This window comes from Artemia franciscana, chromosome 7 (genome assembly GCF_032884065.1).
Source record: "Artemia franciscana chromosome 7, ASM3288406v1, whole genome shotgun sequence".
Taxonomy (NCBI): Eukaryota; Metazoa; Arthropoda; class Branchiopoda; order Anostraca; family Artemiidae; genus Artemia; species Artemia franciscana.
Genome location: NC_088869.1, coordinates 36,327,743 through 36,350,957, shown reverse-complemented (window position 1 = coordinate 36,350,957; position 23,215 = coordinate 36,327,743). Strand labels below are relative to the sequence as shown.

The following is a 23,215-nucleotide window of genomic DNA, read 5'->3' as shown; positions in this document are numbered from 1 at the left end:
TTGGCATTACAATAAAGCGCACCTTCCTTTTACTTGTTGGTATACCCCTTTTGGTTGTTATTTGCTGTGATAGTAATTCTCTCGCGGCTTTAGCATTAAAAATTACATAACTTATGTTGAAATATTGGCATACCAAAGTCGAAGAATTAAAAAATAGGATAGGTAAGAAAGGAATAAAAAAGGAAAAATTTTTCTTTTTGACATTCATACATATATCGCATCTATCGAAAAATATTTAATTTTTAAGGGGTTGGAAAAGCCTTTCATGACTGGGAAAAGAGCAGATGTTATAGGGGTCATCAACTTTCAAAATTTTTTACATCAGGTGGTGTGAGCCAAGCGTGGCATAAGTTTGCCACGCGTAGCATGGCGACGCGCGTTGTGGCAGAAATTTGCCAATTGTTAGTGGAAAATCTGCTATTTATAGCAGTCCAATGGAGCCCCAAAACGTTCACCAATTGGCGGAGAGTGAGGATTTCTTGTTATTATTACGTTTGTAATAGGGTTTTTAGTATTAATAAAATGATTGATTTGTCCCCTCCGCAATCCCTCGCTCTTTACGCTAAAGCTTTTTATTGTTTTAAAAAGCAGAATTGTGGCAAAGAGTCAAACTTTAGCGTAAAGAGCTAGGGATTGCGGAGGGGACAACCCATTTCATATACGGAGTAATTTCTGTTCGTTTTAAGTTTTGATGTCGCTCCTTACTTTCAGTTAAAAAAAAACTAGTTTCTTATGTAATTTCTGAAGGTTTTTTAATTAATGCCTGTTTGATTTTGGCTCCCCACACATAAATTATTAAAATGAAATTTGCATATTAATTCCTTTTTTGGCTAAATGGCTTTCTCTTAGTTTTGATCAGACGATTTTGAGAAATAAGGGATGGGGAAGGAGGCCTAGTTGCCATGCAATTTTTCGGTTACATAAAAAGGCAACTAGAAATTTTAATTTTTAACGAATTTTTTTATTAGTAAAAAATATACGTAACTTAAGAATTAACTTACGTAGCAAACTTTTATATTCTTTAATTTTTATTATGTATATGAGGGGGTTTGTACCATCGTTAATACCTCGCTCTTTACACTAAATCGTAAGTTTTGTCCCAATTCTTTAGGAATGACCCCTGAATCAGAAAGGCCGTAGAATAAATAGTTGAATTACTAAAAATACTATAGCATAAAAAGCGAGGTTAATATCTCCTCCTAAATACCTCGCTCTTTATGCTAAAGTATTTTTAGAACCCCTCATATGCGTAATAATCTCTGTTCGTTTTAAGTTTCAATGCTACTCTTTACTTTCAATTGAAAACAAAACTTTTCCATGTTTATTTTATCATTGTTTTTTTATAGTAATTTTAGAAAATCCTGCGCCCTTTTCATTGAATTTCTGTTCCCCCATGACATATTTCTCCAAGGAAAGATCCTCCCACATAGCCCCCTCCCCTCAACCCCACCCCCAAAACAAACAAAAAATCCCCTGAAAACGACTGTACACTTCCCAATAACCATTATTATATGTAAACACTGGTCGAAGTTTGTAACTTGCAGCCCCTCCCCCAGGGACTGTGGGGGAGTAAGTCATTCCCAAAGACATAGATATTATGGTTTTTGACTATATGGAACAAAATGGCTATCTCAAAATTTTGATCTGTTGATTTTGGAGAAAAAATGAGCGTGGGAGGGGGCCTAGGTGCCCTCCAATTTTTTGTCACTTAGAAAGGGCATCAGAACTTTTCATTTCCGTTAGAATGAGCCCTCTTGCGACATTCTAGGACCACTTGGTCGATACGACGACCCCTGAGGAAAAGAAAAAAAAAACAAACAAATAAATAAACACGCACCCGTGGTTTGTCATCCGGCAAAAAATACGAAATTCCACATTTTTGTAAACAGGAGCTTGAAAAATTTTGCTATAGGGTTCTCTCATACGCCGAATGCGATGTTGTGATTTTGTTAAGATTCTATGACTTTTATGGGGTGTTTCCCCCTATTTTCCAAAATAAGGCAAATTTTCTCAGGCTCGTAACTTTTGATGACAAAGACTAAATTTGATGAAACTTATATATTTAGAATCAGCATGAAAATATGATTCTTTTGATGTATCTTTTAGCATCTAAATTCCGCTTTTTAGAGTTTTGGTTACTATTGAGCCGGGTCGCTCCTTACTACAGCTCGTTACCACGAACTGTTTGACTAGAAGATATGAACAGAACTCGATCATTAAAGCTTAAGTTGACACACCTTCTAAAAAAATATTTAAAAGAATTTTTTACTGTTTGAAGGATACCAACAAAAATTTGTTATATTTGCGAGCTATCAGATTCATTGAAAAAAAAAAATTTCAGCTGTATCTATGAAGTGTTATGCAAATTGTATTTTTTTATTTTTTTTTTCTGTTTTCTTTTTTTATACCATACATTTCATTTTAATCTGAGAATGTGACGAGGATATGACCTCCACAGTTTTACCGGAAAGGTAGGAATAGGTAGATAGATGGATAGGTGTATTTCAAAAACCCGTGGGCCATGTACAAACAAAAATATAAATAAATAACAAACAAGCAAGGAAATTAACAACAGTACGAACACGCACAAAAAAACAGAATTCAACGCAAAAAGTACCTAATCTAACTACAAAAGAAACTAATCATATAAAACTTTTTCTTCTTATTAAAGATTTATCTTTATATACTCCCACTCGAAATGTTGTGGTTGGGTTACTATTTTGTAGAATACCAGGAAGCATCAAATTAATCCCATGCAAATAAATTTCCCGTAAATCCAAGAGCACCGGGCATTTCCGGAGAAAATGATCCAAGTCTTCATCATCATCTTTACAAAGGGGACAAACATACCGCCTATCAGGACCAACTATCATTTTATTTTTGTCGAACGTTTTTTGCCTGTATTTGCCGGTAGGAATATTGAGCTTCGTTTAAGTCAAAAATTTGTAATGATTTTCAATGTAGATGATTTATAAGCACATAGTCGGCCCATGACCTTTCCAAAAATTCTCCCTCTATCTCAACCAGCTTTTTAGAATAAAGGTAGACATGTTGCATCTTATTTGAAGCAGGATCATGCAAGGATTTTCAATCTGTATTGACGGAGGCATAAAATTGACTCTTATTCTCTTCAACTCTTTGCGTCTTACAATACAAACTATTTAGCATAACGGTATGCATGTTCTACCTTATTCGAACCAAAATTATCTATCAAACCAAGGATTCTCTATCTGTTTGACCAGAGAACCAATTGGGTTAGTTATCCTTTCAGCACCCCCATCAATACCACCTCCAAAAGTCAAAAGGCAGGCATATTGTAACTTTTTTTTTAAATTGGAAACTTGCAATGCTTTTCAATCTGCATGATTTGAGTGGAAAAGGAGGCCCGCGACCCTTCGCAAACCCCTATGACTCACCACTTTTTCAATCATATTAAATAAAAAAACTAGTTTTTTTAACTGAAAGAAAGGAGCAACATTAAAACTTAAAACGAATAGAAATTATTCCATATGTGAAAGGGGCTGTTCCTCCTCAACGCCCCGCTCTTTTCGCTAAAGTTTGACTCTTTCTGTTAACTCTACTTTTTAAAACAATAAGAAACCTTAGTGTAAAGAGTGGGGCGTTGAGGAGGAAAAGCCCCTTTTATATACGGAATAATTTCTGTTCGTTTTAAGTTTTAATGTTGCTCCTTACTTTCAGTTAAAAAAGCTAGTTTTTTTATATAATTTCTGAACGTTTTTGAATTAATACATATTTTGATTTCGGCTCTCCTCAAATAAATAATTAAAACGAAATTTGCATATTTTTTTTTTTTTTGGCTAAATGTCTTTCTCATAGTTTTGATCGGAAGATTTTGAGAAAGGAAGGAGCAGAAAAGGAGGCTTAGCTGCCCTCCAATTTTTTGATTATTTAAAAAGGCAACTAGAACTTTCTTTCATTAGTAAAAAGTATACGTAACTTACAAATTAATCTACGTAAAGACCTTCTATATTCGTATGTTTTTATTACGTATATGAGGGGGTTCACCCCCTCGTCAATACCTCGCTCTTCACAGTAAAGCTTAAATTTTGTCCCAATTCCTTAAGAATGACCCCTGAATCACAAAGGCCGTAGAATAAATAGTTGAAATTACTAAAAATACTTTAGCATAAAGAGCGAGGTATTACGAGGAGGTGAACCCCTCATATGCATAATAATTTCTGTCCGTTTTAAGTTTTAATGCTGTTCCCTACTTTCAGTTGAAGAAACTTTTCATATTTGCCTTTTCATTGTTTTTTTTAAATAATGCTAGAAAATTCTGCACCCCCTTCATTGAAATTCTCTTCCCCCATGACAAATTCCTCCATAGAAAGATCCTTCCACGTAACCCGCTCCTCAACTTCCCCCTTCCCCCTCCTCCATAAACCAAAAAATCCCCCTGAAAACGTCTGTACACTTCCCAGTAACCATTACTATATGTAAACACTGGTCAAAGTTTGTAACTTGCAGCCTCTCCCACGAAGACTGTGGAAGAGTAAGTCGCCCCCAAAGACATAGTTATTGTGTTTTTCGACTATGGTGAATAATATGGCTAACTCAGAATTTTAATCCGGTGACTTTGGGGAAAAATGAACGTGGGATGGGGCCCATGTGCCCTCCAATTTTTTGGACATTTAAAAGGGGCACTAGGACGTCTAATTTCCGTTAGATTGAGCCCTCTCGCGATATTCTAGGATCACTGAATCGATACGATTACCCCTGGAAAAATAAACAGACAAACAAAGAAATAAACACACATCCGTGATCTGTCTTAAGGCAAAAAATGCGAAATTCCACATTTTTGTAGATAGGAGCTTGAAACTTCTACGTTAGGGTACTCTGATACGCTGAATCTGATGGTGTTACGCTGAATTTTATGACTTTTAGGGGGTGTTTCTCCCTATTTTCTAAAATAAGGCAAATCTTCTCAGGCTCGCAACTTTTGATGGTTAAAACTAAACTTGATGAAACTGATATATTTAAAATCAGCATTAAAATGCGATTCTTTTGATGTAGATATTGTTATCAAAATTCTATTTTTAGAGTTATAGTTACCATTGAGCAGGGTCGCTCCTTACTATACAGTTCGTTACCACGAACCGTTTGATCAAATGTTCCCATTGGAACAAAGATTGAGCTACACATACTGATTTGAGGCAAATTAATAGTGCACTATCTTTACATATGAGGTGCATTTAAATACTAAAAAAGTTGAGGGGGAGGGGGTCAAGAAATAGGAACACAGTTATTTTTTAAAATAAAGGAAATATTGAGACGATCTTTAAGAAAAGTGCCACCTTTTTTCAAAGAAAAAGAATAAGTAACGAGTTTGTTTTTACGACATACCAAATTTGAGTTCTTGAGGGGTTGAGAACAATAACATTTAACTAATGGAGGAAAAAACAATGACTCATTGCTCCTGCAGCTTTTGTTGAAGAAGCTGAACAAAGGCTGCCGAACACTTGAAATTGCCCCATCAATGCGAAATTCACACTGCAAAGAGTTGAATAATTGCTTATAAAAGATACAAATCATCGGAGCGTGTCTTCTAAGTAAAATGTTGTGCGTTCTTTGTACCTTTTCCTGCCTTGCTAAACATGTACTGTTGAAAACGGATTCTTTTTCACCCAGACAAGAGAAGTTTGAAAGGCTTCGGTTGACAGATGGTTTTATTTAACTTTGTCTGCGCTGGAAAATCTTGTAGTATTTTAATGAGAAGTAAGCTCTTTTTCCTTTATGCCTTTATGTGCGAAGACGGATTTTGCATTCGTTCTTTTGAATTGGTGTAAACAACTGGAATTTCTAGGAGATCACAAAATGTGGCAAAACTGATGAAAAATAAACATTAGCCGTGAATCATAATTCAATAGGATGAATACCATAGCCCCCAATCCTCCTCCACGTATGTACCTGATTTTTTTTAACAATTTCAAATGAAATTATAAAATAAAAAAAAACCCATGGGCACATCTTTTTGATTGGTGACTAGAGAAACCACCCGGAGCCCCATGCCGGTAATGCGCTTAACCGTAGACAATTTTCACACTTTCAGCTCATCGTACTTTACGTTTGACTTAGTCAAGACGTTCTAACGTACTGTAGCTTTAAATTGAATAGACATTATTATACTGAAATACGTGCTGTAGATTTCTTCCAGATCTAGTTTCCGTAAAGGAGGTAAGAATGAGCCCTCTTGCGACACTCTAAGACCATCTGGTCGATACGATGACCCCTGGGGAAAAGAAAAAAAAAACAACAAACAAACAAATAAACACGCACCCGTGATTTGTCTTCTGGCAAAAAATATGAAATTCCACATTTTTTTAGATATGAGCTTGAATTTATTGCTATAGAGTTCTCTGATATACCGAATGCGATAGTGTGATTTTTGTTAAGATTCTATGACTTTTAGGGGATGGTTCCCCCTTTTTTCCAAAATAGGGCAAATTTTCTCAGGCTCTTAACTTTTGATGACAAAGACTAAATTAATTGAAACTTATATATTTAGAATCAGCGTGAAAATTCGATTCTTTTGATGTATCTTTTAGCATCAAAATTCCGTTTTTTAGAGTTCCGTTTACTATTGAGCCGGGTCGCCCCTTACTACAGTTCTTTACCACGAACTGTTTGAAAAGAAAATAATTCGGTATTTCGGGGCTTCTGACATTATTACTCCTTTGCGGAAGTTAGGCTCAAAATTGAAAAAGGATTATATTTTTTCTCTGGGCCCCTTCCACCTCTTAGTTCGTTTATTTTCCCATTAGTTTTCACCTGTTTTCGCTTTATAGTTGTGTTATCTCTTAGCAGTTCTTTCGTTAGTTGAGTTATGGTTGTGGTATATATGTTTTATCGCTCGTATAGTTGTGTTATTTTCAAATTATACTCCATAATAGAGAGGCTCCGAACACCCAGCATTGTATATTAAGCTCTGAATTTGACGTTTTTTTCTAACGTGACCAGATTCGTCCTGCGCCCTTTTCATTGAATTTTTTCCCCCATGGCATATTTCTCCAAGGAAAGATCCTCCCACATAGCCCCCTCCCTCAACCCTACCCCCAAAACCAAAAAAATCCCCCTGAAAACGTCTGTACACTTCCCAATAACCATTATTATATGTAAACACTGGTTGAAGTTTGTTACTTGCAGCCCCTCCCCCAGCAACTGTGGGGGAGTAAGTTATCCCCAAATACATAGTTATTATGATTTTCGGCTATGCTGAACAAAATGGCTATCTCAAAATTTTGATCCGTTGACTTTGGGAAAAAAATGAGCGTGGGAGGGGGCCTAGATGCCCTCCAATTTTTTTGGTCACTTAAAAAGGGCACTAGAACTTTTCATTTCCGTTAGAATGAGCCCTCTTGCGACATTCTAGGACCACTTGGTCGATACGATGACCCCTGGGAAAAAAAAAAAAAAAAAAAAAAAAAAAAAAAAAAAAAAAAACACGCACCCGTGATTTGTCTTCTGGCAAAAAATGCAAAATTCCACATTTTTGTAGATAGGAGCTTGAAACTTCTACAGTAGGGTTCTCTGATACGCTGAATCTGATGGTGTCATTTTCGTTAAGATCCTACGACTTTTAGGGGGTGTTTCCCCCTATTTTCCTACATAAGGCAAATTTTCTCAGGCTTGTAACTTTTGATGGGTAAGACTAAACTTGATGAAACTTATATATTTACAATCAGCATTAAAATGCGATTCTTTTGATGTAGCTATTGATATCAAAATCCAATTTTTTAGAGTTTTGGTTACTATTGAGCCGGATCGCTCCTTACTACAGTTCGTTACCACGAACTGTTTGATTCTGGTGGTGGTAGAGGCATGGGAAAGTATCCATTTTATACACAATAACAAATTTTTCATCTTTTTCTTATGTCGGTCCAATGTTTTTTTCAGGAATGAGTAAGTAACTAATTCCTTTTCAGAATCATACAACATCACGAGCCAGTTTATTTATGCTAGCTTTGCAAATGTATGTTGTATAAGCTACGAAGCAATATTTTTTGCTCGTTTTAAGTTTCAATTAAATAATTTTTTTTTTTTTTTTACTGAAAGTAAGGAGCGACATTTAAACTTAAAACGAACAGAAATTACTTCGTATATGAAAGGGGTTGCTCCCTCTTCAACACCCCGCTATTTACGCTAAAGTTTGACTCTTTCTCTCAACACTACTTTTTGAAACAGGAAAAAACCGCAGCGTAAAGAGCAGGGATCTCAGAATTTTGATCCGGTGACTTCTGGAAAATAATTAGCGTGGGAGAGGGCCTAGGTGCCCTCCAATATTTTGGTCACTTAAAAAGAGCACTAGAACTTTTCATTGCCGTTAGAATGAGCCCTCTCGCAACATTCTAGGACCATTGGATCGATACGATCATCCATGAAAAAAAAATAGAAAAAAATAAACACGCATCCGTTATCTGTCTTGTGGCAAAAAATGCAAAATTCCACATTTTTGTAGATAGGAGCTCGAAACTTCTACAGTGGGGCTCTCTGATACGCTGAATCTGATGGTGTGATTTTCGTAAAGATTCTATGACTAATAAGTTTCCTCCTATTTTCTAAAAGAAGGTAAATTTCCTCAGGCTCGTAGGTTTGCAATACTAAACTTGATGAAACTTGTATATTTAAATTAGCATTAAAATGCGATGTAGATGATTGGTATCATCTACATCGCTACTTTTGATGTAGCTATTGGTATCAAAATTCTGTTTTTTAGAGTTTTGGTTACTAATGAGCCCGGTCGCTCCTTACTAAAGCTCTTTAACACGAACTGTTTGACTTTTTTTTTATCTTCAAAAGACCCACGAAATCATAAGCTATGTGATTGCGGTGAAGACGATGATTACTATATCGGAGGTTCAAATTCTTGTCAAGAAAAATTTTTGAATGTTTAAAATTCAAACAATGTTAATGTAACACATTGCATATATAATATGGGAGGAAATTTTTAAGTTGTCAATGGTGAGTGTTGTGCAAATGATGATAACTATAGTAACTGGTTGGATCAACAACAGCTTATTTTTAAAAGACGTTATTGATATCAATGCGCATATAATTCTAGCCTTCCAAATGGTATTTAAGAGCATTGGGATTCTAAAATAAAAATAAAAAATACAAATGTTAGTTGTCAGGTTGAAATTCATACAAATAGGCCCACTTTTGTCATAATTTTTTTCAATTATATGAGGGCAATATTCGGGAATCCAGAGAAATTGATTAATTAAGAGTTTAAGAGTTAAGGAGAGTTTAACCAAAGATTAAACTTTTAAACTTAGAAAATAAGAAGAAATATTAGGGGGTTACCAGGTGGTGCCAATTTAAGAAAATTTTAGGAGAGAATACATTTTTTAAGATCTATGAATGGGCCGTACTTTTTATTTTTTTATTTTTAATTAAAATATAAAAAAGGTTTTCATTATTTAAATACCAAAAAATAATACTTTTCAAAACCGGGCAAAACAAATCAAGGAGTGGAAATTTAGCTTCACCGCTTCATGGGGGGGGAGGTCACCACCCAAATCCCTTGCTACCTAATACTTTTGTGTTCTAGTGGTCACTACGGAGGCTACCAATCCCTAAGTTTCTGTTCCTTTCCTCTGATATACCTCTTTTCAGTAGACTTTGACTGTGGGCTGTACATTCTAGCATCCTTAAGTTTACCGACCCTCCATGAAATGAATCACATCGTATTATGGTCATTCGTTCACTTATTCTATTATTTTTTTTATAATGTACTGATGTGACCATGTACTATCTTTTAAAGTGTTAAACAAACAAACAAAATTAACTGATAGTAAGGAGCGATATTAAAACTTAAAACTAACAAAAATTATCCCATATATGAGAGGACCTGTCCCCTCCTCAACGCCTCGCTCTTTACACTATTTTTTTTTCTTGTTTTAAAAAGTAGAATTGTGAGAAAGAGTCAAACTTCAGCGCGAGGAGCGGGGCGTTGAGGAGGGGACAGTCCCTTTCATATATGGAATAATTTCTGTTAGTTTTAAGTTTTAGTGTCGCTCCTTGCTTTCTTTAGTTTCTGAACGTTTTTGAATTAATGCAGCTTTTGATTTTGGCTCACCGCATATGAATAATTAAAACGAAATTTGCGCGTTACTTTTACTTTTTTTTGGCCAAATGGCTTTCTCGAAGTTTTCATCGGACGATTTTGAGAAAAAAGGGCCGGACGAGGGGGCCTAGTTGCCCTCCAATTTTTTTAGTTACTTAAAAAGGCCACTAGAACTTTTCATTTTTTACGAACGTTTTTATTAGTAATAAATATACGTAACTTACAAATTAACTTACACAACCAACTTCTATATTCGTATATTTTTATTACGTATATGAGGAGGTTTGCCCCCTTGTCAATACCTCACTCTTTACACTAAAGTTTGAATTTTGTTCCAGTTCTTCAAGAATGACCCCTGAATCACAAAGGCCGTTTAATTGGAATAAATAGCTCTTTTGAAATTACTGAAAATATTTCAGCTTAAATAGCGAAGTATTAGCGTTGGGACGAGCCCCCTCATATACGTAATAATTTCTTTTCGTTTTAAGTTTAAATGATGCTCCTTACTTTCAGTTGAAAAAACTTGTTTTTTGCTTAATTTCTGAACGTTTTTGAATTAATGCAGGTTTTGATTTTGGATGATTTGAGATAAACGAGGCAGTGGTGGATGCCTAGTTTTCCTCCAGTTTTTTGGTTACTTAAAAAGGCCACTAGAAATTTTAGTTTTATTTAGTAACATTTTTGTTAAGTAATAAATATATATAACTTATAAATTAACTTATTTGACGAACTTTTATATTCGCATGTTTTTGTTACGTATATCAGGGGGTTCGCCGCCTTGTCAATACTTTACACTTTACATTAAAGTTAGAATTTTGTTCCAGTTCTTTAAGAATGACCCCTGAATCACAAAGGCCGTTTACTTAGAATAAATAGCTCTTTTGAAATTACTGAAAATACTTTAGCGTAAAGAGTGAGGTATTGAGGAGGGGATGAACCCTTCATACGTAATAATTTCAGTTAGTTTTAAGTTTTAATGTTGCTCCTTACTTTCAGTTGCAAAAATTGTTTTTTTTATTGAATTTCTCATCGTTTTTCAAATAATGCTGGAAAATCCTGCGCCCCTTCCTGAGAATTTTTTCCCCCTTGACAAATTCCTTCATGGAAGGATCCGCTCACGTAACCACCCCTACCACCAGAAAAAATCCCCCTGAAAATGTCAGTATACTTCCCAATAACCAATACTATATGTAAACAATTGGCAAAGTTCATAGCTTACAGCCATTCCCCTGGGGACTGTGGGGTATTAAGTCGTCCTGAAAGACATAGCTATTAGATTTTTTGACTATGCTGAACAAAATGGCTGTCTCAAAATTTTGATTTGGTGACGTTGGAGAAAAAATGAGCGTGGGAGGCGGCATAGTTCCCTCTAATTTTTTGATCACTTAAAAAGGGCACTAGAACTTTTAAGTTCCATTAGAATGAACCCTCTCCCGACATTCTGAGACCACTGGGTCGATACCATCACCCCTGGGGAAAAAAATAAACACACATCCGTGGATCTTTCTTCTGGCAAAAAACACAAAATTTCAAAAATACATTTTTTGGGGGGGGGTCGTTTCTTGATGAAACTTACATATTTAAGAATGACCCCTGAATCACAAAGGCCGTTTAATTAGAATAAATAGCTCTTTTGAAATTACTGAAAATATTTTAGCGCAAAGAGCAAGGTATTGAAGAGGGAATGAGCTCCTCAAATACGGAACAATTTCTGTTAATTTTAAGTTTTAATCTTGCTCCTCATTTTCAGTTAAAAAAAATTGTTTTATTTATTGAATTTCTCATCGTTTTTTAAATAATGCTGGAAAATCCTGCGTCTCCTTCATATAATCCTAAATATAGATGGACACTTCTAGAATGATCTCTGCGTGCTGTTAAAGCTGTTCCTGACCATGGGTATGGACAGGAAGTGCAGCTTAATGTTACCTCTCCGTAAAGTTGATTTATTTTGGGTTTGGAAGGATCCTAAAATAAAAGCAAGTCCCTTAAAAAAAAATAAAACCAAAAGGCACATAATTATACATAATTTTTCATATTCTTGCAGGAGGGTTTGATAGCAACAAACCCTCTGGCTACTTCATGGGCTTCAATCTCTAATCAATCTTGATTACGCTATGTAAAAAACTGTTCATTCAAAGAATTTACATTCAAATTATTGATCCGTATCACACGTGTAGCTGGAACTAGGAAGTCCATGATATTTTTAAAGTGGCAGAAACTTTTTTAAACTAAAATTAATTACAAAGAAGACTTTTTCTAACGTTTTGAAAAATTAGAAAGAAACTAATTTGTCAGTCAAATAAGACAAAAAAGTTTTTTTGCAGTGAAACAGCTTTTGACTTTCTACATATGGTCTTGTTTGCAACTTCTCTCCCTGTAACATTTTGCAATCACACTAGAAAAGTCAGCAACCAAAAAGAGTACTAAGAGTCTCCAAAGGTTAATTAGGTTTTAAAAATTAAAACTGTACCCTTCGTTGAAAGAATTAGAAAGAAGAAACTATCCCATCTTCTTCATTAAATAAGTAGACTTTTACTTCTATCATTTTAGAGTAATTTTGTCAATTGGACTTGAACAAGTTCGAAGTCTGTCAAAAAAGCCTCCTAAATACCCTGTTTTTAATTCTGTAGGGGGAACCACTTGCTTTAACTTTTTAGGGAATCTTATAAGTAGTGAATCAAATGCCTTAAATGCTTTTAACAGGTCAGCTTCTTATGAATTCTAATAAAAGTGTTGGTGGTAATTTTTATTCTAGAGGTGATTAGGTTACTAGACTAGATACTGAACATTTAAATATTGATTCAATTTGTGACCATTCTGTAAAAAAAATGAATCAATAATCTCAAAAGTGTAGCAAAGTCCCCAAGTGATTCAAATAAATAAAAACTACAAAGATTGGCAGCATTGGATGTTAACATGAGGATTACTCCTCAACAGAAATCATTAAGCTCATTTTTGTCAGTTGCTTTCGTGTTTTAATGGAGGTATAGCTCGCTAAATGTATATATGAGTGGCAGTTGTATATGTATTGTTTTTTTTTTTTTTCATATATGTTCTTCGTTTTTAGTTCTTTTAAACCCTAAAGATGTCTTGTATGATAAGCCCGTTTGCCTTCTCTAGATTATTTCTTCTTTGTATTGTCATGGTAGGCCAATTCGGCTTTAGATCTGTTTTTGGCAAGCACCTATTTTTGGCGACCAATGAACTAGAGTGTGAGGGGATAAGCTATGATACATAGAAGATATTATGAATCTTCCATTCAATTTCCATGCTAGCCTTAAGCTATTATTCCCTCATCAATTTTGAGTTACAAACGTCCATGGTCTGTACATAATTTGACAATAAAAAATAACCTCATGTATTATTAAAAAAAGGAAAAAAAACAATAAACTTATTGACAAGAATCTTTTCTTATTAAAAATTTTGAATTTAGTAATGTCATTCTTTAAAAACTGAAAACCTATTTTACAGTTCTCTATGTCTCAGTGTCATTTAAAACCGATCCTAACAAATAGTTTTGATAACTTTTTATTATTATTAGTTCAAACGCAAAACTACATTTTATCGCTCACCATCAGCAAGAGATTATCAGCTCTATACGTATTAGTTTTGATTTTGCGATCATAGTTGAGTGAGTTAGCCAATGACATAAAAATAAGTTAGATCCGCTCCATTTTAAACTAAAAAAAAAAGGAAATTATGAGAGTTTGACATAAAACATGATACTATTACTTTTATGTTTTCTAGTAATGGATATCTAATAGAAGCCTTTTTATAGTTGATCAAAGGGATATTGGTTATTGCAATCATCTGGAAATCATCAGGAGCTTAATAGTCTTCCTTTGCGGTGACAGGTAAAACGAAACCTATTCGTGTCTTTGCTTTAGAGCAAAATTGCGTATTTAAGTTAGTTTGAACTATCTTATCCCTGCTTTTAAATAGGCTTGGATCTGCTTAGGGATGAACACAGGAGGGGGGGGAGCTTTGGGTTCGAAAACCCCAAAACTGTAAACTTTTGAATTTATTTAATTTCTCAATCAAATTATCAGACCTTTTTTTTGTAATTGGGTATCTTAGGGTTTGGTATTAATTTTGGGTTTATCAGTTTTAGATGAACATCACTTAAAAGACAACCTATGAACTTACTTGCTACTTGTAGCAAGACTTATGATAGATTAGCAGAGTGGAGTCCAGCCCTTCCTCTCAAAGCATGACAAATTATGAATAAATAAATATTGCTTGATCATATAATGACCTCAGTTGTCATGGCTCAAGAGTATGCCACATAATGCCTTACCCGTGATTATTCACTTGAAAATGCAACTTCTTTCTTTTTACTTGAAACAAAAGAGGGATTTTAAAATTCAAGATGAACAGAAATTACAGTAAATACGAGGGAGACAGCCGTCCTTTCAACCTCTGACTCTTTATTCTAAAGTTTAACTTCCGCTTTTCTGAAAGTATACTGGAATGTAACAAATATAACATGTTTGTAATTAATCGTGTTTAGTTTTCTCATTATCTTTCAGGGAGTGGCCGCCCCCTTACATGCACATTAATGTCTGTTTGTTTCCAGTTTTAAGGTAGTTCTTTACTCGTGTCTATGTAAACTGGCGCGTTTTCCTACGGCCTTTTGACATATTAAACAAAAAGGCTACTTAATAATTTTGCTCCAACGATTTTTTTTTTAATTCAGGGTGAGGTTGTGCTCTGTGGGGCACAACACTAGAAAGCAATAGTCTATTGAGGCCTAACATATTTTTAACTTAAAACATCGATCTTATATAAAAGTAAATTAGAGACCCTTTTATTCTATCCGGATAAGCTCATCAATTTGTGGTATGGGTGTGGTGGACCATGCCCCAGGATTGTGCACGACTACAACCAGCACATGGGGGGGGGTAGATTTATGCGACAGAATGATCAGCTACTATCGTTTTGAGCGCGGACCGAAAATTGGACAGTGCGGTTTCTTCTTCATCATTTCATTTATCCGGCCCTGTCCAATGCCTATTGCCTGGTTGGTCCATTGGAGAGACTCAGTTAAACTTGTCCGTTCCTGCGAGCAACTAGTTTACTTTTGGTTCTACGTCAGAGAGTACCTAACCATTGAGAAAGCTAGGGCCATTTCAGTCGACCTTCTTGAGTCTGACATTGAAGATGAAGCTTTCGGAGCTGGAGCGCTCGGGAGTCATTGGTACTACTGATCAAACATGCAGCTTATTCTAGCGTAAAGGTGCGGTCAGTTTGATTGGTTTACAGAAATCAAACATCCTGTCTTAAGACCAAAATGCCCCCTCCTTTAAGAAAAAACACTCGATTACTTGACTGGATTAATACTGAATTATCACTGCATAAAATGAGCTAAAGTTATATAATTGCCTATATCAATAACTCCCAGCCAACCACAAATCTTCAACTCTGAAAACGATCATGGATGTCTGAAGCCTTAGACCGAGCAAGATTGTCTCTTTATTCAGTCAATAGGTTTCAGTAAAATGTTCGCAAATTTTATACCTAGTTTTTGTAAGTTTATCTTGTTTTGTATCACGATCTGGGGATGAAACATCCGAATTTTGACTCTTTCTCGCAACTCTTCTTTTTAAAACAGTAAAAAACTTTAGCGTAAAGAGCGGGGCGTTGATGAGGAAGCAGCCCCTTTCATATACGAAGTAATTTCTGTTCGTTTTAAGTTTTAATGTCACTCCTTACTTTCAGTTGAAAAAACTTGTTTTTTTATTTTATTTCTGAACGTTTTTGAATCAATGCATGTTTTGATTTTGGCTCTCCGCAGAGGAATAATTAAAACGAAATTTGCGTATTTTTTTTTTTTTTTTTGCTAAATGGCTTTCTCATAATTTTGATCGAATGATTTTGAGAAAAAAAGAGCGGGGGAGGAAGCCTAGTTGCCCTCCAATTTTTTGGTTAATTAAAAAGGCAACTAGAACTTTTAATTTTTTACGAATCTTTTTATTAGTAAAGATATACGTAACTTATAAATTAGCTTACGTAAAGAATTTTTTATTCTCGTGTTTTTATTACACATATGAGAGGGTTCGCCCCCTCGTCAGTACCTCTCTCTTTACACTAAATCTTAAATTTTGTCCCAATTCGTTAAGAATGACCCCTGAATCACAAAAGCCGTAGAATAAATAGTTGACATTACTAAAAATACTTCAGCGTAAAGAGCGAGGTGTTAGGAGGAGTTGAGCCCCTCATATGGGTAATAATTTCTGTTCGTTTTAAGTTTTAATGCTGCTCCTTGCTTCCAGCTGAAAAAAACTTTTTCATATTTATTTTTTCATTGTGTTTTTTTTTAAATAATGCTAGTAAATCCTGCGCTCCCTTCATGGAAATTTTCTTCCCCCATGACAAATTCCTCGATGGAAGTTCCCTCAGTGTATCCCCCTCTTCTCAACCCCTCCCCCCAACAAAAAATCCTCCTGAAAACGCCTGTACACTTCCCAATAACCATTACTATATGTAAGCACTGGTCGAAGTTTGTGACTCGTAGCCCCTCCAACAGGGACTGTGGAGGAGTAAGTCGTCTCCAAAGAGATAGTTATAAGGTTTTTCGACTACGCTGAATAAAATGGCTATCTCAGAATTTTGATCCGTTGACTTTGGAAAAATAATTAGCGTGGGAGGGGGCCTAGGTGCCCTCCAATTTTTTTGTTCACTTAAAAAGGGCACTAGAACTTTCCATTTCCGTTAGAATGAGCCCTCTCGCAAAATTCTAGGACAACTGGGTCGATACGATCACCCCTGGGGAAAAAAAACAAACAAATAAACACGCATCCGTGATCTGCCTTCTGGCAAAAAATACAAAATTCCACATTTTTGTAGATAGGAGCTTGAAACTTCTACAGTAGGGTTCTCTGATACGCTGAATCTGATGGTGTAATTTTCGTTAAGATTCTATGACTTTTAGGGGGTGTTTCACCCTATTTTCTAAAATAACGCAAATTTTCTCAGGCTCGTAACTTTTGATGCGTAAGACTAAACTTGATGAAACTTATATATTTAAAATCAGCATTAAAATACGATTCTTTTGATGTAGCTATTGGTATCAAAATTCCATTTTTTAGAGTTTTGGTTTCTATTGAGACGGGTCGCTCCTTACTACAGTTCGTTACCACGAACTGTTTGATCATGGGTGTCTGAAGCCTTAGACCGAGCAAGATGGTCTCTTTATTCAGTCAATAGGTTTCAGTAAAATGTTCGCAAATTTTATACCTAGTTTTTGTAAGTTTATCTTGTTTTGTATCACGATCTGGGGATGAAACATCCGAATTTTTTTGAGGGGAGGGGTAAGAGGAATCTAAATTTTTTGTTAGGATGAAGGGAGGAACATTATTTATGCCTGTCGTTCGAAAGGCATAAAAAAAGATATAGAAATACACAACTCCATAGAGCTGATATTCTAAAAAAACTTTTTTAAGGACCTACAAACAGAATTATTTGATAATCCGAAATTATAAATAAATCAATTTTTCCCTAGGTCAATAGCAAATTCATCAGCTCCAAAATGTTTTGATTCTCCAGATTAATACTCAGCCTATTTTTTAATTATTTCTTGAGCAATAATTTTAGTGCTTTCTCTAGATAAGAAAATTTATATTTGAATGGGAAGTTCCGTCCAAATTTCTCAAAATTTGGAGCAGTTTTGTTTGTTTGATAAACGATCTTAGAGACAGATTAATATCCGGCCTTTACTAGCATTAAGTCTTGCAGAAACCAGTAGTTGTAAAATTACACCATTAGAGAAATTTAGAGAAAACAAAAGTTGCTTTGGTTCCTATGCCGAGCTTTAAACGTGTAAACAATTTACACTAGCTTGTTATGTACACATTGGAAACGATGTGAATCCTCGCTCTTCATGAAAGCCTTCATTCTCTCTCTGTTTAATCACCACTGTTCCCTATTTTCCTTGCAATTTTTTTACTTTTTAAGTAAATAATCCATTAGGAAAGCACTTTTATCGCAAAAAAAAAAAAAAAATGGTGGGACCATGCTAAAAATCTAGTGAAAAAAATATATCTTAACTTATAATATCTTAACTTAAAATATCTTAACTTATTTAAGTGATAAATAAAAATAAACGTATACGCAAACATATTACGCAACCATATTATGCAAATATATTACGAACAAAACATATTATGCAAACTTTAATGAGAAGAGATAAGATTTGCATGGCCAACGCAATAACGTCGAATTAAAGAGTAATGTGTCCATTGCGTTATTATTAGTATTTTTCCCAGTGGCGGTTCTGGCCTCTCTTGTGCCCGAGGCAAAATCTTGATTATCACCCCCCTCCCTTTGCCTCTAAAATATTTTCAGGACATATTTTAACAAAAGTTTCATATTTTAGCACAAGTTTCATTTATTAACAAATTTTTATTTATTAACAAAATTTGAATACAAAATATTACAAAAAGCATTAAAACTAATTAAATTCGGTTTACTTACTTTTATTTTCTAGGAATGGTAATGAGAAATTTGGATTCAATTTGCTTATGCTAACTGCCTACTCTACCCTCTACTTAGTTTTAATAAAAATGAAATTTCTAAAGTGAAAAATAATCATAACCGTTAGATCATTCATTTTAAATTTTGCGCCTCTAAGACTTTTACGCCTGGGGCAAGTTTCCCCTCTGTCCCCCTAAAACCACCTCTGATTATCCCCAACCTTATCGTATAGAACAAATGATCTTGGGAAGTTTGAGACGGCTTATTCGATCTGAGATTTCAGTGTTCTTTATAGGGACTTAACTGGGTCGTCGGATATCCAAACGTCCTTTTAACGAGTCCTGTACCTTCTGAATCCCACACCCCCACATTTCGTCGGATAAGAATTTCAAACAGGCCATTTTAACAAGATCAATTGAAGTTTAGAAATTTTGTGGCTACAGGGGTGACAAGAACCTTGCAGGTTCAGGGATAAGGACCCCTACTTATGCAAATATCCTTTCTAGAAGAGAGGTGTCGGGGATACATTCTAGTAGAAACATGGATGTATCTTTTAGAAATCAGTTTCTCGCAGCAATTTTTAATATGTGTGAATGGAAGCTTTAAAAGTGGCACGCTTAAAAAAGTGGCCCATGCCCACTCCAGGAGCCCCTCGTTCCCTCACCCCCTAGACTTTGCATATATAGATATTTTGTACCTCTTTTCAATTCAGCTTATTCGGGAATTATTTAGAAAACGATCCTAAACAATTTAACGTTATATTTTAAATTCCTCAAGATCTCAGTTCAAACATTTCCTCTACAGTTGGTATTTAAGAGTTTCTAAGACTGCTATTTACAAATCTTGGACCAAAATTGTAACATAGAAGTCCAGAATTAAACTGATTTAGCTTATATATCGTAAATAATGTTTTTGGTTTTCGCTAAAATTGGTGTTTGAGGATTCCTGAGGTTGTTTGACAATCCTGTGGCTAACATTACATTATCGAAGAGATAGAAAATATAGAGATTCAAAATCTAAACGCGGTCCCCCATTCCAACACAAACACGCTCCATCACTCAACTTTAGACATACCCCCTCTTTCAACCCAAGTTCGTAGGTGTGGACATTTTGCATCTCTTTTGACTCTCAATATTTCAGGAATTGTTTAGGGAGTGGCCCTAAATGAATAAGCACCAACCCATTAAAAATTAACCTCGTAAAATGAAATAATTGCACCAATTTCAGTTTGAAAGCTAAAATTTAGCTTTGCCAAAAGCACTGAACCTATAAATAATAGAATTTTAGCTTTGAAGACTAAACCACTAAACTCTACTATTAGTACTGCAGCTACTCATACTATGACCAGGGTTGGCGGCCAGTGAAAAAAATTACTAGATTTTAGTGATTTTATGGTCCCTTTGCCTATTATCCGAAAGACCGTTTTCCGAATGACTTAAGTTCCGAGCCAATTGGATGGAAAACCACTGGGGCCTTTCCCATGTCCCGTTTAGGGGGAAAAAGTGTACCCCAACGACTATTTCGCACATTACGCTTCTCATCGTCGAAAGAATTCCAGTTTTTCAGTTTCATCCCGCTCAAAAAACAAACTATTATTACTTTACGGCCCTTTGTTGGTTTCCTTTTTTGGTTGACTAATATTCATTTGTATTTTTGATTTTGTGTTCACTTCCTCTAAGCCAATAAATGAAGGATATAGTTTTCGATCCAACCGGATGAAATAACTTTTTGCTCCTTTTTTAGCCCCATTTTTTGGGGCAGCCCATGCTCCAAGCAACTTTTTTTTCATTTTCCTCTTGACCTAGGAAATTGTGGTTGTAAGTTTGCAGGTTAGTAAAAAGGGCACGGAAGGACGGTTGATTGCCTTCGAATCAGCCCTGATCCTTAGAAAGGCACTAGAAATTTCTGTTTCCATCTGAATGAGCCTGGACTCTAGGTGGGAGAAGTGCCTGAGAAACAAAAAATAGTACAGAGGAGGCTCATGGTTTTTTTTTACTGAGGTGACCCCAAAGCGCTGCCTCTGATACTGTTTTTCGTTTACACTATAAGTGAAGTAGGAGGGGTAGAGACTGTCCTCTTATAAAGAGCCCACATCTCCACTTCAGGCGCTACATTGTCATTTGGATTGAATGGTTAGATCGACAGGGGAGGATAATTTGGAGAGAAGTCGATATCAATAAGCCAATAAGTTCCTCTTGATCCTTTAAAGTTGCAACAAGTTTACATTTTACTTGAATTTATTCGTAACCTGAAATTTTGGTTTAAAGGTCGGCAGTAATCCATCGACTTATTATTAATATAGACAATATTAAGTCCTCTTCTAATTACCATCCCCTAAGGGAGACTTCATTTCTAGCTTATCAACCCTGGGTTAGTAACTTGATAGATAGATAGATATATTTATTCAAACGAAAGCCCAATTAGGCTATGGTGACACCCAATAAAGAAGCAAAAAACACAGCAACAAAATGTAAAATGACAAAACACTAAAAATGACTATTCAAGCCTCATACATACCAGGACGAACCTTCCAATATTATTTATATCTAAATAACAACTCTTTTTTCAGAATTTTCAAAATTCAATATCTTCCCCCAACCTCCCTACCAAAAATCTCCAGTTGCAATTCTCTAAATTGCTTACATTCCCCTAAAAAATTATGCAAAGATCCATTTCTCCACACACAGGGAAACAGTAAGGAAATTGTTAATTTTGATCAGAACATTCTGAGGAAATCCTTTTTTTTGTCTTAAAATTGTGAATGATGCCCAAAATATGCAAGCAAGAAGTCATTTAAGATAAAGAGAGCATCAAGCCGAAGATTTAAACAAATGAATTATTCTGTTTAACTTAACATTGACAAACTTTCTTATCTTAATTCTCGCTTTGCTCATGAAACAATTTTGATCAAACAGTTCGTGGTAACGAACTGTAGTAAGGAGCGACCCGGCTTAATAGTAACCAAAAGTCAAAAAAATGGAATTATTATACCAATAGCTACATCAAAAGAATCGCATTTTGATGCTGATTTTAAATATATAGGTTCCATCAAGTTTAGTCTTACCCATCAAAAGTTACGAACCTGAGAAAATTTGCCTTATTTTAGAAAATAGGGAGAAACAACCCTTAAAAGTAGTAGAATCTTAACGAAAATCACACCACCAGATTCAGCGTATCAGAGAACCCTATTGTAAAAGTTTCAAGCTCCTATCTACAAAAATGTGAAATTTGTATTTTTTGCCAGAAGGCAGATCACGGATGCGTGTTTATTTGTTTGTTTGTTTTTCTTTTGTTTTTTCCCCCAGGGGTGATCGTATCGACCCAGTGGTCCTAGAATCTTGCGAGAGGGCTCATTCTAACGGAAATAAAAAGTTCTAGTGCCCTTTTTAAGTGACCCAAAAATTGGAGGGCACCTAGTCCCCCTCCCACGCCAATTATTTTCCCAAAGTCACCGGATCAAAATTATGAGATAGCCATTTTATTCACCGTAGTCAAAAAGCCTTATAACTATGTCTTTGGGGACGACTTACTCCCCCACGGTCCCCGTGGGAGGGGCTACAAGTTACAAATTTTCACCAGTGCTTACATATAGTAATGTTTATTTGGAAGTGTACAGGCGTTTTCAGGGGGATTTTTAGGTTGAGGGGGGGGTTGAGAAGAGGGGATATGGTGGGGGAACTTTACTTGGAGGAATTTGTCATGGGCGAAGAAAATTTCCATGAAGGGAGCGGAGGATTTTCTAGTATTATTTTAAAAAATGAAAAAATAAATATAAAAAGTTTTTTCAACTGAAAGTAAGGAGAAGCATTAAAACTTAAAACGAACATAAATTATTACGCATATAATGGGCTCAACTCTACTAATATCCCGCTCTTTACGCCAAAGTATTTTTAGTAATTTCAACCATTTATTCTACGGCTTTTGTGATTCAGGGGTCATTCTTAAGAAATTGGGACAAAATTTAAGCTTTAATGTAAAGAGTGAGGTACTGAAGAGGGGTTGAACCCCCTCATATGCGTAATAAAAACATGAGAATACAGAAGTTCGTTACGTAAGCTAATTTATAGGTTACGTATATATTTTATTAATAAAAACATTCGTAAAAAATTAAAAGTTCTAGTTGCCTTTTTAAGTAACCAAAAAACGGAGGGCAATTAGGCCTCCTCCCCGCTCCTTTTTTCTCAAAATCATTCGATCAAAACTATGAGAAAGCCATTTAGCCAAAAAAAAAAAAATGCAAATTTTGTTTTGATTATTCATCTGCGGAGAGCCAAAATCAAAACATGCATTGATTCAAAAACGTTCAGAGATTAAATAAAAAAAGCAAGTTTTTTTAAACTGAAAGTAAGGAGCGACATTAAAACTTAAAACGAACAGAAATTACTTTGTATACGAAAGGGGCTGCTCCCTCCTCAACGCCCCGCTCTTTACGCTAAAGTTTTTTACTGTATTAAAAAGTGGAGTTAAGGGAAATAGTCATACTTTAGCGTAAAGAGGGGGGCGTTGATGAGGAAGCAGCCCCTTTCATATACGAAGTAATTTCTGTTCGTTTTAAGTTTTAATGCCGCTCCTTACTTTCCGTTAAAAAAAACTCGTTTTTTTTTTCAATAGGTAACAAGAGCCGCTGGCCACTCAGCTACTCGCACACTTCCAGAAGAG

At 35.3% G+C, this 23,215-nt stretch overlaps 1 protein-coding gene across 3 annotated transcripts in view; it reads left to right on the top strand.

Moving 5' to 3' along the window:
- Nucleotides 1–23,215, top strand: part of LOC136029215 (kinesin-like protein KIF26B) — a 262,695-nt gene that overhangs the window by 19,089 nt on the left and 220,391 nt on the right. Inside the window, exon 2 of one of the 3 annotated variants that reach the window (XM_065707416.1) lies at nt 13,863–13,938. The exons of the other annotated variants lie outside the window; for them this stretch is intronic. The gene's annotated coding sequence lies outside the window, so the exon portion shown is untranslated. The remainder of the gene's footprint in view (nt 1–13,862; nt 13,939–23,215) is intronic. 3 annotated transcript variants of the gene reach the window in all.